Source organism: Ictidomys tridecemlineatus, chromosome 15 (assembly GCF_052094955.1).
Source record: "Ictidomys tridecemlineatus isolate mIctTri1 chromosome 15, mIctTri1.hap1, whole genome shotgun sequence".
NCBI classification, from domain to species: Eukaryota; Metazoa; Chordata; class Mammalia; order Rodentia; family Sciuridae; genus Ictidomys; species Ictidomys tridecemlineatus.
In genome coordinates, this window is record NC_135491.1 from 53,698,883 (window position 1) to 53,711,954 (window position 13,072).

The 13,072-nt window shown below is 53.1% G+C and overlaps 1 protein-coding gene across 3 annotated transcripts in view; it reads right to left on the reverse strand.

Moving 5' to 3' along the window:
* Positions 1-13,072, reverse strand: part of LOC106145435 (transcription factor Maf) — a 320,844-nt gene that overhangs the window by 217,849 nt on the left and 89,923 nt on the right. The window contains exon 3 of one of the 3 annotated variants that reach the window (XM_078032712.1): positions 9,452-12,497. The exons of the other annotated variants lie outside the window; for them this stretch is intronic. The gene's annotated coding sequence lies outside the window, so the exon portion shown is untranslated. Of the gene's footprint in view, positions 1-9,451; positions 12,498-13,072 lie in introns of those variants that run through there. 3 annotated transcript variants of the gene reach the window in all.

The window sequence follows — 13,072 nt, forward strand, 5'->3', positions numbered from 1 at the left end:
AGCGTGCTGGGGTGTTCTTCCCGTGACTGTGTCCCCTTCGTGGTAAAGATGAAGCCACTTCACATCTATAATGACGGTTCCTAGCCAGCTTGCTTAATTCAAAGGGAGGGTATCCCTGGAGGGCCGGGCCTGATCAGATGAGCCACGAGGAGAGAACTGGGGGTTTCCTGAACTCCCAGACTCAGAGCAGCCAAGATGTTCTCTCTCTGACCCTGCAGAAGTGAGCCTCAGATGAGACCCGCTTGCAGGACCCTCGCAGGAGACTTACGAAGCTGTATCCAGAATCCTTACCCACAGAGAGTATGGGGAAAAAAAACACAGGTGTTATTCCAAGGTATTAACTTTATGGTACTAGTTACACGGCAGCAGGTAACTAGCAAAAATACTTTGCATTTGAAATTTTCTGGGACATAAATGGTTAAATCAAGTGCAATGGACGTTTGAGAGAGTGAAGGACAGTGTTAGGGAGCATGGGCATAGACCCAGATTTGCCTCCCGACTCCACGCCTTTCTTGTATTGTGGTCTTGGCAAATTTACTTGTTCTCTCTGACCCTCGGTTTCTTCATCTTCCCCATGAGAGGGACAAGAGGGCTCACTCCGAGAGCGTTCTAGCAGAGAAGCAAGAGGATCAGGGTATTCAAAGTGCAGAGGGTTGGAGAGGACAGATGTCAGTGTGGTGAGAAGGGTGACAAGATGACAGTGAGTGAGCACGTTTGTCTCATGACAGAGAGAGCTGCTGTCACCCGTTTCTTTTGTCACCTTAGGCAATGGAGCCCATCATCTCTGAGCCTTGGTGCCTCTACCACTGACGCTTTTAAAGATGAGCTTTCCTATTATAAGAGCTCGTGAGTGCAGGCCTGAGAGCTGCCGTGGACGCTCACGTTATTGTCCATGACCATCTTGAAGATCCTTCCTGGGCGTCTTGTTCCAGAAGGTCAGGTGCCACCCCCCACCTGTCACGGGCAATGAGTCCCACCTCAAGGACATCAAACAGTCTTGACAAGGCCGACAGAAGTCCCCAGAACACTCCAGGGCAAGACGGGAACAAGAACTCTAGCAACGGTTGAGAGGATCCAGAGAGGGAACTGCTGTAATTAACTTAATTTGAACTTGGCAGTGGCCACAGCTGTCAATGACACTCCTCCCCCTGGGGAAAAGGTGCCACCGGATCATTTTAATGACCATGAGGGCTTCTGTTGTTCACTGTGGCTGAAAGATGCCACTTCAAGGGCTGGAAGGACCTAGGAACTCCAGCCCCAGGAAGAGCAGGGATTTGCTGGACATGGACACGGCGGGCGGTGGCCTTCAGTCTCTCAGCTGGAGAGGACCGGCCTGACAGTGTTTGCACGAGGAAGGCCTTGGTGCCTGGCTGTCTTGAGTAGAAAACGGCCTCGGCCAGCCTCATCTTCTCTTCCACCAAAGGGGAAGCATCTCAAAGGCCCATGCTCCCACCAGGTCCAGAAGCTGGCCAAGGGTCCCCCGGGCGGGGCTTGGCTCCCAACACCCCCTCAGCTGGGTTTGTTTCCCTGTCCTGCCCTGGTTTCTCCTTCACCTTCAGCTACCTATTTATCTGCATTTTGTTTATTACAGCGAATTTGCAGGCTGCCCAAAATTCATTGTGGAATAGGCGACTTATTTAAAGAAGAATAAACACTGAGATGCAGGCATGACTCCCCTCTTGGATAGATACGAAGACAAAGCTTCAAGAGGAGCTGCCCAAGGCCTCAGGACGGCTGAGTAGGGAAGTGCACATTTCAGACGAGGTGAAAACCCCCAGCCCTCCCCCCTACTCTGCCACCCTGCGGCTGGCCAGCGAGGACCTCAGGGGCCTGGAAGGAGGGGCTGCTTTCACATACCAAAGCCCCCCTCCTCTCCAAGCCTGCAAAGAAGCTTCTGAGTTCCCCTGTTTACATATCTGAGAACCAGGCCCGGTCTAGGGAGGTTCAGGAAACTGCCAAGGTCACAGGGCCAAGGGCGTCGGGACAGAACTTGAGACAGGGGGACAGCTGCACTCATGCAAGGCTGTGGCTTCCATCAGAAAACAGGATCAACGTCACCAGTCATAGGAACGGGACCTGCGTTCCATCAAGCGCTATATCCCTGGGCTCCTAGGTACCATCCAGCACCCTGTGTCACCCCAGAGGAGCTGAAGACCGTCTGTCCTGGTGTAGCTGCGTATCATCCAGTGTCCCGTCCCCGTGAAGCCTCCATGAAGTTGATAACCCACCATTATTCTTCTGGGTCTGTGTTGCGTGAAGTCACGGATGGTTTATTTCAGATATCTGAGTAAGCTCCAGGTAGAAGACCTGCACTCCACTTTGGAAGTTCTGTGCTTGGATGGAATTTGTCCGGGAGGGGCTGTTAGTCCAGAACTTCCCCTGTTGGTCTCCCCCCAGGGTCTAGCAAACTCGCCCGAATCTGGGGGAGCTGGTGGTCAAACCCATCTCCCAGACCTTGGTTCCAAGTCCTTGAAAATGCATCCCGTGCCACACTCTGGGCAGGATTGGTGTCTCCTTGCAGGAGGGGAAGGAAGGAAGAGGCTGCCAAGTGCCCAGGCCTGCGTGGCTACTGTGCACCAGTGATTTAATTCTCTCGCCTCTTGGCATTGCTGACCTAATTTTAAGATGAAAAAGCTGATGATCTGAGAAATTGTCGCTTGGCTCCAATCACAGGGTTAATTTGTGAAGGGGCTAATATTTGGACCAGATCCTGTGGCCCAAATGCCCATACTACTTCCCACAGATTTTCAGCGGTCGCCTGATTTCTACTGATAGGTCACTGATAGGTGACCAGTAGAAAGAGTCCTGGCATCCCCACAATGGAAGAATTCATGGAGGCCCACCTACTCGCTGCCCTAGATCAAGGTCCAGGGTGTACGATTCATAAACTCTCTGGCGTGTCCCCAAACGCTCCTTGACTGTGTCACACAGTCTGAGATAGCGCCTCTCGGAACCTCCGTTTCAGAAATGACAAACTCCAGGGTCCACAAGCTGCAGCTGGTGGGCTGAGAGCCCTACCGCGCAGGAGGGCCTGCTCCGATTCCCCAATTAGTAACATGTTGTCGGGTTCAATTCTCTTCCAGGTGAAATTGGGCAGGCAGGATTCTCAGCTGAGGTAGAACACACTCTTTAAAAAACTGTTTTACAAAATACATTTTTAATTGGCTTGGATTTTAAGATAAAAACAGCCCAGTCCAACCACAACGTGGTGTGACCCAGATTGGGATGAACTAGGGAGGGAGGAGGCAAGAAGAGGCCGGGCCTCCTCTAGGACCAGGTCAAAGGCACAGCCATCACCCTGCAGGAGGAGAAGTCTCCCTGGCGTGGGGCTTCCTGGTGGCCTGAGGCTCTGCCCTGTTTTGTGCACGCACCCTGATGTTCTCAGCTTTCACTCTGAGGAGAAGGCAGGAGGAGTGGGATGGGCCATAGCTCTCTTGGGGAAAGGATCTCAGAGCCAGGGACAGAGCTGGGCAAGGACAGTCAGCCTGGAGCCAGGTGTGAACCAAAGCCTGTGTCTCATCCCAGGGTGGACAATGACTCCAGACAGAGCAGAGGCCACTAGGCACTCACCAAACCCCACTTCCTATTCTTCAGGGAAAACAGCTAGACTACATTTCCCAGCATCCCTTTCAGTTCAGATGGGGCCATGTGACTTGTTCTGGCCAATAGGGTGTGAGTGAGTAGCTGAGGCCATTTCCGACCTGGGCCAGGGAAGTTTTCTGCCTGATCCATTCCCTTCTCCTCCTGCATCTGCTAGCACAGGAGAGGGGAGAATGGAGAATTAGAAAAAAAAAAATGGCAGAATTGTGCTCTGGAGCCTTTGAACTTCCACTTGGAGGCTATCCTTTCAGCAGGAAAACCCTCAGGGAGTGGTGTCTGTGTGACAATTTGATATTTTTTTCTGTTGATTGTTTTAAACATCTGTTACCCTTCCCTGACTAATAAACAAGATGGGAAACATAAAGACCAAGGAAGCATTCTGAGCATAAGATGGCCTGGGATAAGAGAAGTGGTAACTAGGCGGGGGGGTGACTAGGAGAGCCCCAAGACGTGCAGAGTGGAGAGGGGGTGAGTATGGGGCTCCCAGCCACAGCTGCTCTGACAGGGAGGGCCCCCTGTGGACTCATGCAGCCTCATGGTGGCCTGTCCCGCCTCCTCCTGTCCATCCTCACAGACAGTATTCCTGGATCCTGAGATCTTCTACATTCAGGTCTGGTGATGAGCACCTTCCATGTTTTATCTCAGTCCATGTTTCTTCCTTCACAATTACCTCTGAAGGAGGCTCTGTGACAGTGCCATTGTGCAGGTGAGCAAGTGATTTGCCTGAGGTCACCAGCCATGGACGCTGCCCTTCTCACTCTATAGTCCTACTCTTGACCACCCACTGTGAATGCCTCTGACTCCTACCACGGTCTTGCCTCTCATATCCTTCCTTCCTTCCTTCCTTCCTTCCTTCCTTCCTTCCTTCCTTCCTTCCTTCCTTCCTTCCTCCCTCCCTCCCTCCCTTCCTTCCATCCATCCATCATCTCTCCCCTTCCTCCAGCCCACATTTCCTCCCTCCACCCCCGGCTCATCCATCCAAGGACTGATTCACTCCTGCATGTCTGAGCTTCCTCTGCCTCCCGGACACAATGCAGGCCCGATAACAGAACCACCTGGGTTCTAGAAGGATCACCTGGGTGGGCGGGATGGTCCCAGGAAGCCTCTATTCAATGACACATGAACTGAGCAAAGCCACTTTGACAGTAGGGTGCAGCCTGCTCCAACTTGTGCAGATTCTCCTGACCCAAGCCTGGAAGTCAGCCTGCTACTGGGAAAGGCTGCAGCCAGGGTGGCTGGTGCAGCAGAAAGTGCTGGGTCAGGGGACAGGGTGTGGGGAGGAGGGTGTCAGGACAAAGAGCTGTGAGAGGCATTTGCAGCTGTGGGGAGCATAAAGGAACCCCGACTGGTTGGGTTTTGAGGCGGTCCTGTCCTGGTTGCTCTCAGCCCATCCTCCCAACGGGGGAGACCACAGTCATGTGACAGTTTCATTTCCCCCAGAACTTTCTTGGCATTTCCCTTCTTCTCCTTTCCCTCTATCTGGGGGTTCGTTTCCTTCCGCAGGGGAAGTGCAGTGTGCAGTTGGCACTTCTCCAGAGTTCCAGGCAGAGCCTCAGCGCTGCCTCCCGCCTCCAGCCCAAATCTCCACCAGGAGGATGGAGAGATGGGAAATCGACGACCTGGTCTTTTACAAAACCCGAGCTGGCTGCCGGCTGGCTGCCCAGAGATGCTATCAATTGATTAACACGCAGCCTGCCAGCTCCCGCTTGCTTGATAAGAGACGGGTCCTACAGGGGAGCCTCCAGCCCCTTACAGAGGAGCTCACGCCTCCATCACCACCTGCCCTTCCCACGCCCCCTCCAGCTTCCTGTGCTCGTCCCTGCACACGAGGTGGCATGGGGCACGGGACCGGGTGGCAGCTGCAGGAGGGAATCACCAGGCTGCCTGCGCCCTGCCCAACAGAGCCACCTCTCACTGAGCACCTGAAGAGGGGTCCAAGGAGAGGGGCTGGGACATCTCACAGCAGATGCCAGGATGGGGGGCGCTCCGCATCCCTCTCCCCTCCTTCCTTCCTCCCATCAGTAAATGTGCATCGGGGCTTCTGAACAAATGCTGCTGGAGGAAATGGAGCAGGGAAGGGAAGGGAGCAAAGAGAGAGGAAAGGAGGGAGGAAAGAGAAGGGGCAGAGCCATCAGCTGCGTGTCGGGGAAGTTGGTGTGAGGAGGAACAGGGGCTGTGAGACCAGGTCATGGGGATCCTCTGAGGAAGTGACAAGAAGAATGAAAATAAGCTTCTCTCTGCAGCGGCAGAGGCCAGGCAGACGGGATCCTGCTCGCCCGAGGCTACGGCTCACTTAACTCAGTGAAGGTCAGGGTGGCTGAATAGAGGGACTCAGTGAAGCTGGCAGGCTAGATGGCCAGAAGAGCCTGGGGACCTGAGGTCTCCAGCCTCCCTGAGTTGGGTCTCCATCCTCCGGGCAATGCTCAGGCAGTGACATGACCTGCCGTGATCCTTGCCATCTGTGCTCCCTGGACTGGCTCCCAGTGGCAGGTCAGGAATGTGAGTCACCTCTCATGGAACAGTGGCCGTCCTGATGAGTACCAGCAGTGCCAGGGGCAGAAGGGATGTGCTGGATGGGGAGGGCTCAGAGCAGATGTAGCAGCCGCAGGTGCCCCGTGTGCCCCTCTGCATCTTCCACTTGCATCGTCTGGGACTTCCGACTGCATGGCTATTCCTTTTCCAGGGCAGTGGTGGGGAGGGACAGGGCTAAGAGCCCTTCCCAGCAGTCATTTATCCAAAAGCACCCACAACCCAGGTTGGAGTCCACGTTCCCCAAGACCCAGGCGACCTCCCTTCTCACCAGGCACCAGCTGAGCCAGGGTCATGCTGGAGATGCCCAAGATGCTGCCACTGTGGGTTCCCACAGTCCCTCTCCCCAACATGGGCTCTGGCTTCTCCCCACCCAAAAGCAGAGCCTTCAGGTGACCCCGGCCCATGGTGGCTGAGAAGGGAGCAGAGCCCAGCTGTCTGCAGATATCCCAGAGGGACTCATTCCTTGGGGCCACACACGCGTCCACTGGGCATTCACAGGCCCAGCAACAGCTCTCGGGCCTCCTGTATGAGTGGTGAAGGGTTTCCTTCAACAGGAGAATGGACCAGGACAGCCTGCCCTGGGAGATGCCTGGGGCATATTCCAGGTGGCAGCTGAGCCAAGTGCCTGCTGCGAAGGTGGAACCCTGACCCTCCTGGCAGCTCCAGCCCTGGACTGTGGTCTCTGTTGAAGACTAGGTTAGAAGCTGCTCAGCTGGGCCCTTCCTGCTGGAGCAAACAGAGCAGCTGGTGGCCTTGGAAGAGGGGTGTGTGTGTGTGTGCAAAGGGATTTGTATAGAAAGCTGCTCAGCAAGAGGAAGAACCCAGAGGTCTGGCCCAGGAGAGTCAGCATCCTGGGTGCGGTGAACAGGACTGAGGGTCACACCAGCTTGTGTCCTGGACCTACCCTTATAGGTCCCAGGACCCCTGGAAAAAGTGCTTAGCTTTCCCAAGCCTCAATTTCATATCTACAAAAACAGATAACTTGCTCTTTTGCCTGATAAGCCTTAGGAAGATGAGACCTGACGTTATGTGAAAAGATTTAGCATGAGAACTGATATACAATAAACACTCAATAATGGCCTGTTCCCTCCTGGATCAGCAATCTCTTCTTCAATCCCGTCTTACTACTCACGGTGTGAGAGTGTCTTAACCTTTCTGTGCAACAGGTTTCTCACTTTAGAACAGCAACAAGAATAATAATACCTACTTGACAGCGCTGTTTGAAGAGTGAATAAGTGAATACGTTTATGGTGCTAGGACCATTAAGTTCTGTCCTTTGCATGGATGCCACCCACTTGTTATTGTTTGATCTCATTACACAGAGGCACTGAATCTCCAACGAGGCTGAGTGCTCTCCATGGACTGGGGCTGAGTTTGTCGTTCTGCGAACCTAGCACATTTATACATGTACCATACGTGTGCACTGGTTGCATGTTGAATTTCGTTGAATTCAGTCCATAGGCACAAGCTAACTGCTGGAGACAGCAAAACTTTGCAAGAAAAAGGTGTTTTTGTTTTTGTCTTTTAAAATTGCTTTGGAAATTCTTTTAGATGAGGTGATTTTAAAGCACCGTTGAACTTCCCATGCGTCTTCTTTAAGCATGAAGACTCGCTGGGTCGCTCCTGGACTTCCTTTTCTCCAAAGGACTTACACAATCAAACGCGGCACATAGACACCGTGTCTGGCCAAACAGGAGCTAAGTTGAAAAGGGTCCACGGGTGGCCAGCATCGGGCAGAGGCACAGAGTGAATTAGCAAATTAGCAGAAATGACTTCTGCAGAAGGACTAATAAAGCATCCATCCAATAATGGGATGGATGTGTCACTTGCAAGGCGCCCGGTGCTCCTCACAGACAGAATCTGGGTCCCCGCGGGCCGTGGGGGTGGATTTGGGAAGCCTTGTGGGTCGTTCCAATGCACCCCAGAGGAAAGAAAAGGCCCAAGGCAAAAACGAAGCCTGACCATGGAACGTGGTGGGTGGCCCTGGGACCATCGCTGCCTCTCGCCCAGGACTCCCCCTGCCAGCTCAGGGTCCCTGTCCCATGTGAGGCCTAACCTCTTGAGTTTTGGAGGTGGGGGTGCAGTGGTGGGCAAGGGGAGCATTTATGATGGTCTCGAAACTCAAAATAATTAGTCGGAGAGCCAGGAGAACAAAGTTGTAAAAAAAGGAGTAAAATAAATTTTCCCAATTGGCCATTTCCACTCATCTTTGGGGGGGGTGGTGGGGATTGAAGTGACCACATAGCTACACTGATCACTCGAATGTCTTTGAAAATGTTAGGATAATCTGAATCAATATCAGTGTAGGCCACGTGTTTATCAGAACTAAAACATGAACATCAAAACCTCACTCAGGGACTGATTTTGTTTCTGCTGGCTTTCGGCACCCAGGTTGAAAAAACAAACAAACAAACAAACAAACAAAAAACAATGAGCTTCGCAAGACGGAAAGAAGATTTTCAAGCATAGAGGGATCTCTTCTTGCTCACAGGAGCAAGCTAAATAGCTACCTTTACAGCAGGACTTATCAGTGCCTTTGACGAGTTAAGTCATAATGGACATTATGAACCTCCAAGAAGGAGAGACTGCAGGGAATCTTTCTCAAATTCATTTGACCACCGGTTACCCTCTGCAGCATCATTTAAAAGTATCAGTAGCTCTCCTAAAATAAATAAACCCTCATTGCTTCTCGCACTGGGTGGGCCGGACCCTCTCGTGTGAGAACAGCACTTCCTCGCAGATCACTGTCGGTCACCGCCTCTCCGTCATCTGTCCCCCGAGGACCCCCTCCCCCTCCCACCGCCCACAAAGTGTATTTGGAGTAGAATCGTTAGCCTGTTTTAAGCAGTCCATCCTACACGTGCCACCCAGGTTTGGCCCAGGTCACCCCCCTGATTTTCACCTGGTGGGGAGGGGGAGGGGGAGTTTAAAGTTTCTCTCCCGTTTTGAATGAATATCTACTGAAATCTCCCTCAGAACATTTTTTTTTTTTTTCATCTTAACGAGGGATGGTTTCGTTACAGGACCTTCCGGCTTTCAAGGCCAAGAACAGCTCAAGTCCATCCTGCGTGACTCCCCTTGGTGAAGCTCACCATCAGGCTGAACCAATCCGTGATGCCAGCGGTCTGCGCGGTGCTCACTCAGGGCAGTGTGCGCAGGAAGGGGACCCGCGGGAGCCCTCTGGGGTGCCCTCTGGGGTGCCCGTGGTGGGCGTGTGGGTAGGTGGGGATTCACCGGTACGCTTCACGGCACTGCTTAATCTCAATCGGAAAACGAATCACAAAGAACTGGAATGACCATGAGGAGGCATTTTTCCCTGTTTGGGGAAATTGAAATTTTTTTTTTTAATGAAGCCAAAGCACAGGAAGAAGCCCTTCAGCTACTGAAGCCCATTCCAAAGTTAGGGAACAATCTCAGTGCACCCCTTGGGGAGAAACTCAATTTTCTTACCCAGGATGTGAAAGGCAGGCAGAGAGGGCCGTGGTTCAGGGTCTGCAAAGACCCCAGGGCTCTCCGATCCAGGAGAGGGTCTTTGGCCAGGACTCTGGGGGCTTCAGAGCGCCTGACTCCCTGCAAATCTCCTGGGCCTCCCAGAGCCCCGTGCTCCTGGAGGTGAATAGCTCAGCTTTCATCTTTGCATATGGATGAACTCTCTGCATTTTAAATGAGAATCTCTCCAGAAGGGGATAAAGTCTCTGTGTTCTCAGCTTCGGGATCCAGAAGATACGGGGAAACGAGACAGCCTGTCAATCCACTCAATCCGAGAGGGATGCGGTTACAAATCAGTGGGAGAAGCATTTGCATCGAGAATCGAAAAGTCCAAGTCTCGGGACTTAAGAAGTCTGTCCCTGGGGACCCGGGTGGCATGTCAGCTGCTTGGTGCTGCCACCGTGGATCTCTCTTGCTGCCCATCCCATTTGGAAAGCAGGCAGGAGAGCTGGCCTCCGCCTGGGTTCTGGTCACTCTCTGGGCAGTGGGAAGCCCCTTCAGCACCTCCTTCTTCTTTTGGGTAATGAGAAAATGAAAATGAGAATCTCAGGCTCTCCTCCCTCCCGTCTTCCCCTTCTCGGGCAGTTGGGAGGGCCGCTCTGGGTGATGCTGCTTGGGATTAGAGCATGCTCCTGCCACCTAGTATCTGAGTGACATTGGGGCAGGTTCTGAGGTCCCCCAGAATCCTCCCGTGTTTATGGGAGGCTGCAGTGTCACATGGCATGGATCTCCTAGGTGTACCCTGAGGGTTCCACCAACCTGCAGGGAACAGATCAAACATGGCAATGGGCACAGGGGTCATGCTCCTCGTGCCATAGGCAGCTAGTGTTGTGCTATGGTATCATCACCGTCATTAGAGAAAGGCCGAGAAGCCAGTTTTCAAGTTAGATGAACTTAGGGGGAGAACCCATCTCAGCCACATGGAGGTGAACCCGTCCTGATTCCCCTCTGGCTCAGGCACCGTGGAGCAGCTCACTCTGGAAGCAGCCCTCCCGCTTTCTCCAGCCTCCTGGCAGCGAGTCAAGAGGAGCAGAAATCTCTTAGACCTAACAGATCCTCACCTCCTCATCCATCCATCCATCCACCCATCCGTCCTGTGTGCACAGAATGTTCTAGGCAATCCCTTCCTGTGACCAAAGCCCAGGGAATAAAACTGAGTAATGCCAGTGATTTCCCTTGGGGATTTCAGAGAAAGGACAGCCGGGCAATGTCACAACACAAAGCAAGAGCAACAGCAGAGGGAGGGACAGACCCATCCGAGAATAGAGGTACCCAACAGTCTGGGTGATGGGAGGGGTTCTGGAGGGCAGACCTCTCATTTAGAAAACAAGGAGGGAGGGTGATTCAGAGAGAAGAATCCACCTGGCCAAAGCAACAGCAGCGAGAGGCCGAGGGCCTGACTCTTTTTTAGGGAAAACGAGGATGGGAAGTTCTACACATGGTGCTTCCAAGTGCCCAGACCTGTGCAGGGCAGAGGGAAAGTGTCCAGGAAACAGCTGTTTATGGACTCCCAGACAGACAGAAGCTGAGGAGTAGATGCAGTCACGTAGCCTGGAAGCCCAAAGGGCCCAGGAGGAGCCTTGTGGAGCCCTCAAGTCTGCCTGGCCCTGGTGCTGCTGGGCATCCTCCTGAATTGCTGGACAACTCACCAGCCTGGACACGGGCACGGCTGGAAACGTGCCTGAGTCTTGATTGAATCCTCAGCCATTCAAATGAGGCAGGAGTGAAGACGAAAGGCCAGAGAGTGGGAGTGACCAGAGCCCCTGTACCCCAGGAAACCAAGGGCTGTGTGGGGAGATCCGCAGGGGAGCCTTCTCTGACGGAAAGGAGGGTTGAGCTCCAAGACTCAGTGGTTAGCACTGGATGAATAAATCATGGTGCACGCAGACCATGCAACTCCTGGCAGTGAGAGAGAGAGAGAGAGAGAGAGAGAGAGAGAGAGCGAGAGGAGTCTCCACGTACTGACACGTGAGTGTAGAACCCCTGTGCACTGTCAGGCAAAGTTCTTGGTGAAGTGAAAGAATCCTATTTAAAAATAAAACAAAATACCCATGAGCTGGGCAGTGTGTGGGGCGGCGGTGTATAGCAGGAGGTTCAGACATGAGCTCCGAGGATCAGATGACCAGAATGTACACACAGAGGCATTCGCCACATTTCTTAGAACGGCCCGCCTGGGATTGGGGTGGGGGTGAGTCAGCCATTCACAAGGGGTGCGAGATGGAAGGGACATTCAAAAGACAAAATTGCAAGTACCGCCCCACATCAAAATGAGCTCAGAGCAGTGAGCGGAAGAGAACGTTCAATAAAGAGTCTGAGGCTGCTGTGGCCCAACCTGCTTTCCTCGCGTTACGCTGGCTCCAGCCCTGTGTTCTCTCCATGGAGAGAAAGATAAGCAGGATGCTTGGCCTGCGACGCTCTGCCCCAGGGGTGAACCCATGTAGAGAGGTGTAGGTCGCATGTTCCCAGACAGACATGTCCAGGGACCTCAGACAGCACCAGTCACAAAGGTCCCAAAGCAGAGACAGCTGAGGCCACACCCATGGTCAAGGGTACCCTATGTTCCATTCCTACGATTGCAGCTCAGCCACAGGAAGAAACCAACCACCGTCTCTCCATGAAAAAGGCAGCAAAGTCTCACCAACACATGGAGGAAGGAGAGGCCTGACTCCAAAGAGAACATTCTATGCAATTCCATGGACACAGCACACAAAAGCTGGCAAAACTCATCTTCGGGTTTAGGAGGGAGGTGGGGTAGCGCAGGGAGAGGGACACTGGGGGGTTCTTATGGGGTTCTCCACGTCGGCCCTGGTTCTGTGGGTGTCCGCCCGTCGTGAAGGTCTGTCGACTTGTGCTCCTGTACTTCAGTAAGAAGATTCCTTAAAGATACAAAAACAGGTGGCGCTCAGAACAATCAGCTCTTTGTAGACCTGGAAGAAGGACACCAGTTCTTCCCAGGATGTGAAGTTCCCAGAGGAGAGAGCTTCCCCCCCCAACAGCCTTCACAGGAGCAGAGACCTGGCCCGTCCTGTGTGGACAAGCATTCATAAAAATGGAATGTTCTTTCTCCAAGGCCCGCAATCCCTCGTTCTAACAGGATTTCCCTGAAAACAAGGTTCTTTTGGAAAGGTCCAGGATTTATGATTCTTGGTCCTTGCTGTGGTGGCGGCAGGTGTGACCTCTGCACAGCTATTTCCAAGGCCTTCTATCACACTTGGCCTCCCCAGGAGGCCAGAGCTCTTGTGTGCGACCGTATGAGTTTTCTATTGCTGCCATAACAAATGGCCACCAATTCCGTGGCTGCAAACAGCACAGATTTATTGCATCGCAGTTCTGGAGGTCAGCAGTCCAGTGTGGGCCTCGCTGAACTAAAACTGAAGTGCAGCCAGCCGCGCTCCTGTCTGGAGGCACCAGGGGAAATTCCTTTTGCTCACACGTTTTCCCGGCAGAGTCC